Source organism: Physeter macrocephalus, chromosome 8 (assembly GCF_002837175.3).
Source record: "Physeter macrocephalus isolate SW-GA chromosome 8, ASM283717v5, whole genome shotgun sequence".
NCBI classification, from domain to species: domain Eukaryota; kingdom Metazoa; phylum Chordata; class Mammalia; order Artiodactyla; family Physeteridae; genus Physeter; species Physeter macrocephalus.
Window position 1 is genome coordinate 30,467,073 of NC_041221.1, and position 5,468 is coordinate 30,472,540.

At 41.0% G+C, this 5,468-nt stretch overlaps 1 pseudogene; it reads left to right on the forward strand.

The window, feature by feature from the left end:
- The window catches only part of LOC102992436 (cell division cycle protein 20 homolog), an 11,971-nt pseudogene extending 8,197 nt beyond the window's left edge, over positions 1–3,774 (forward strand).
- Positions 3,775–5,468: the final 1,694 nt, after the last annotated feature.

Sequence of the window (5,468 nt, forward strand, 5' to 3'; positions counted from 1 at the left end):
ACAATTCAAAAAGACACATGCACCCCAATGTTCATTGCAGCACTGTTTACAATAGCCAGATCATGGAAGCAACCTAAATGCCCATCGACAGACGAATGGATAAAGAAGATGTGGTACATATATACAATGGAATATTACTCAGCCATAAAAAGGAACGAAATTGGGTCGTTTGTTGAGACGTGGATCGATCTAGAGACTGTCATAGAGAGTGAAGTAAGTCAGAAAGAGAAAAACAATTATCGTATATTAACACATATATGTGGAATCTAGAAAAATGGTACAGATGGACCGGTTGCAGGGCAGAAATTGAGACACAGATGTAGAGAACAAACCTATGGACACCAAGGGGGGAAAGTGGCGGGGTGGTGGTGTGATGAATTGGGGGATTGGGATTGACGTGTATACACTGATGTGTATAAAATTGATGACTAATAAGGACCTGCTGTATAAAAAAATAAATAAAATAAAATTCAGGAAAAAAAAAAAAAAGAGAGACCCAGAGAGCTCCTTCCCCCTTTTGCCATGTAAGGACACAGTAGGAATATGGCCATCTATGAAACAGATACCATATCTACCAGAGCCTTGATCTTGAACTTCTCAGCCTCCAGAACTGTGAGAAAAAAGTTTCTGTTGTTTATAAGCCACCCAATCTACCAAACAGACTCACCCATGTTTTTATACACATAATGATATGTATCATAGACTTACTTTTAATGTTTTTTGATTGTCTCAGAATTTATTCAATGGAATTAAAACATTCGAACATCTCACATGTAATATTAACAGTACATCAAACATTATAATTATTAACAAATCCATACCATGTCAGTACTAAGGCACTTGATTTGCATAGAGATAGAACAAAATCTGTTTTATTTGTATGAAGCATCTTACTTAGAACTGGAATTCAGCCTCTTATTACCACCATCCATCCATGCTCGAGACTCAGCCTGTGTGGACGCCATCTTGTTTTGGGGGTGCGGCGGAGATAAACAAGAGCCCATTGAGTGAGGATAGTGCTTCACTCAGCAGTACATAGTCTCTAGGAGAGGATACACATCTTCTTTTTAGAAGTTTGCTTTCTTCAATTATATGATTGTAAAACACTGAGCCCCAGCTCACATGGTCTTGGAGAATCTCGGATAAACAGCTTCACATTCTTTACTCTCAACCTGACCAACAACTGTGTAATTCTAAATTCCCATGAGGCCGTGGGTTTGACTTTCTTGAACTCTGCCCGCAGTCTGGAACTAGGTTGTTTCTTTATTTGATAAGTTCCCTGGCTAAAGTTTCAATGAGACTGGAATTATTCTCAGGGAAATGCTATCTCTTTATCTTAAGAAAGGTTTTTTGGACCAAATTTTCAGTGTTCTGGTTGATCCAAAGTATTAGGAGTGTTTGTTGTCAGAGAGTCTCGTCCCTTATTGGTGGAAAATAAAAACAGTCTATGTGAACCATGAGAAGGATCACAGGATGTTCTATTCCAAAACCCCTTCATTTTTTTCAGATGGGGAAATGGAGGCCCAGAGAGGTTAATTGAAGTCATGCTTGCTGTACACTTGGGGCAGGAACGGGATCCTTGGTTTAGAGAATGAAACATGGTTCCTTAAACATCCTTGCCTGGTTATAAATTACTCTTTAAGTCCCTGATTGTGTGCAGAGTCTGTGAACTTGGCTGAGCGTTACTGTTCGCAAGTGTATCTTTTTACTTAAGGATTAGAAAGTGTGTGCTGACTTAGCACAGGTGAGCTTTGATCTTGCCCAAGGTCAATGTCGAAAATTGCATCTTTTATGAAAGTGGAACAGGAAAATCCAGTATGAGATTTCACATACATATTTATTCTCCTGATAAGCTTCACATTTCCTAATGCTCTAGCTTTCACTTCCCCTGCAAATGATTTGATTGTATGTACCTCTCCATCACGATTTTGGTTTCTCTGAAATGGGATAAGTAGTGGTCTAAGTCTCAGTCTGCCTCACTCAGTCATTCTCCCTCAGTCATTAGATATTTGACGCTAGTCTATATTACCTATTCAGTTCTTAACGTATAAATTTTTGTAGGTTACCTTTTTTTTTCTGAGTTTTACCCCTAAATATAAGCTAAGCTACTAAAAGAAAACAGGCTTAGCTCAGTGTCTTTTACATCATTAATGCTAAATAACATTCCTGAAGCTACTTGAAAACCCAAATTTTGTAGGGTGAGCTACTTAAAAGTGATTATGGAAAGGCGTGAATTTACTGTTTGGCAAAGATGAATTTCCACAGAACTGCATGGAGCCAAGTGTTCCTACAGTTGCACCAGTTCATCTTTCTGGGGATTTCTGTGCACAGATTAAACCTCTACAAACATTTTTGTCATCCCTTTCTTGGTTCCTTTTCTCCTAGGACCAATTGTTTGAATTACCAAGTGCTTGACCATCTTCTTGTAGGGGCTAGTTTGAAAATTTCGAGCCATTCCCCTGTTCTTCATAATGGACATGTGTGTCCTCAAAAGAAATGACCATGAATTGGCCAGTGTTTTGTGGACAATGTCCTCCAAAACTCTTGTGTATTTACTGACAGATAATGGACTGTAATGGGGTTGGGAAACACTGCCCTTGGCTTGATTCCATCCCATCTATATGATATTATTGCTTGGCCACTAATTCTGTGCCCAGAGAATTTTTTCTTTGTGGATATGCCTTTAAGACAGATAACAATAAGTCTTAAAAGCCACCAGGCAATTCCAGAAGGAGGGTAATTTCTTTGTTGGGCTTGTGTTGACATCTCTGTTCTCAAGGTTAATTACACATTTGGTTAATTGGTTTAATTAGTTAATTGGTTTGCTGAGTCTGCCTCTCTGGTGAGAATGACAAGACCCAGGGAACTGCCAGTTCATGCATAGATATGCCCTTTCATTGCTTGTGGCTTATAACCAAGGCACACACACTGCTTACTTAAAGAGTTTGTTTTGGGGGAATCTACTTCTTGTTCTCTGAAACAGGTTTTCTTTTTCTTTAGGATACAAGTAGAGAAAAATGCCAGTTTACTGCCAATTCCAGAAAAGTCTGCTTTTCCTCAGCAAGGAAGGAGGTGGGAATGACGGGTCCCAGGAACAGGAGGTCTGGTTGTGGGGAACAGCTGTTGGCTGCGAGGTGATGAATATCAGCCTGAGATTTGGAGGCATTCTCTCCCCTCGGGCGGAAAAGACCAGAAAAAGAAAAGAGATTCAGTGTATCAATCCTGAACGCTAACATTTTCTGAATAACCAATGAATATTAAGTCTTTCTAGATTGCTGGTGGAATCAAAGGAAACAGAGATATAGTTGTGGTTTTTTTTGGCCTTGCCATGTGGCATGTGGGGTCCTAGTCCCCCAACCAGGGATCGAACCCACGCCCCCTGCAGCGGAAGCATGGAGTCTTAACCACCACTGGACCGCCAGGGAAGTCCCAGAAACATAGTTTTTAGCCATAGATGGGTTGTACAGTTATAGACTGTCTAATCGTTTCTAATCCTTCCTATTTTCAATTTGCCTAAAATCGTATTTTTCCCAAGATGATGTTATGGATGTTGAACAGATCATTAGCAGATATTGTTTGGCGTCCTAGGGGATCAAAGCTTGGAGAAGAAATGCTTGATGAATTGATGAATTGCCCTTTTCCCTTGATGAATTGTGCTCACAGTGGAGTGCGTTGAGGGCTGGTCTAGCCATGCATATTCACGCTCATGGTTCTGAGATATCTGGAAAGAACGTGGCTAAAGATGTTAAAGCTGGTCTAGATCCCTTTAACTAGAGAATGGAGCATAATTATCCATTTTAGGAGTGGTGCTGTTTTGTCCTAACCAACTCTAGTTGTTGGGTTTCTCATTTCAATCTGCGGCATTAACGAATTGTAACCTCCCTTGTCAGATTCACCTCAGAATCTTCTTTCCTTTCCTCACAATTAGAGAGCTTTTTGGAATCCTTAATCAAACATTTCTTTGGGCAAAAGCTTAATTTCATCTCATTCCAGCTTTATTGACCAGTGTGGCTAATTGATCTTTTTTTCTTCCATCATATTGCTTTGTGTGCTTTAAAGGCAGTTATTGCTCTTTTCATTTCATTTTCTCGGAATTGCCAAATATTCCTTTTAAAATTATAATTATTTTTAAAAAATCATAGAAGCCATATAACAGTAGTACTATTTGGCCTTTGTTTTTCCTTCTGAATCAGCCTTTCTATTATTCCCTACAAATCATATTTCGAGTGACATTTTTCTTCAGATTTGAGGTTTGAAAACCAAACATGAGCCCAGCATCCCCTAACCAGAGAAGAAGTCTGCGGCAGAAGTTCTCATGCCTTGTGCCATGTGGGGAACTCTTGTTCATACATCCCATTGTCAGAGGCCACTTCCTCATCTTTTTGAGGGAGGCTGGGGGGAGAAAGGCGGGTGGTAGCACTGTCTCATTGATGACTCATGTTCCTGTGTCTATGAGCATTGGGTGAATGCCGGGTGGAACTCTCCAGAGCAGTGTTTTCAGGGTGGGGAGCCTCACTTTACGGGTCTGATTCCTTCTGCTTTTTTATGCCTTTCTGCCAAATTCTGGCTAGGTGTTCCCATAGCGTCATACCCTTAGAGAGGAAACAGGAAATGAGAACAGAACTCCTTTAGACCAGACTTGGGGCAAAAAACAAAAAAGAAAGAAAAAAAGAAAACAACAGCAGCAACCAAAAAATCCCCGAGGGGAAAAGAGGGTGATTGAAGGCAGAGAAAGAAATGAGAGGCATAGAAACAACCTTGAGAAAAAGGTGAAAAGTATAGATTTGCATTTAAAAAATTAACCTTGTTCTGGTTATTCCTGCCTTTGTGTAGATGGACAGGAGACAGTTTGGTCTCCAGCTCTAAAACGTTCTAACTGTGCATCTGTGGGCCCAGACGTGTTCTGTGTGAAAGAGGTTTTAATCATCTGCCGACTGTTCCTGGCACCTTGGCAAAGGCTAGCTCAGTCAGCCCTGTGCATTAGGGTGGGCTCTGTGGAGGAGGAGGGGGAAGGAGAGAGGGCGGAGAGAGGAGCCCCAGAGAAGCATGAGGTGATTCTGCTGGGAGGCTCCCTCCAGGGAAGCCAGCAGCCTGGTGAGTCAGCAAAGTCCAGCCATGGGTCCAAGGAGAGTGTCACAGCCAGCAGGAGGTGACGAGGTGATGGATGAGCTCCCCGGGTCCACAGGAAAGATGCACATATATGGCTCAATTTCCTGGGGGCTGCACTTTATTTAATAAAACAGCTAGATGAGCAAGGCTTTCATGAGAATTAGCCAGTAGTCCCATACTGTATGGGACTTGAGGTGTAACTATTATTAGTTGTAACCTAATCACCTCTTCTGATGAGAAGAGTTTCGTTTTCTCGCCTTTATCAAATATTAACAGAAGCTGTTAGTGTCAGCTATAAACTAACATTAAATATTTGCCTTGGAGGCCAGTAAAGTCAGAGATAAGACTGAAATTGGGAT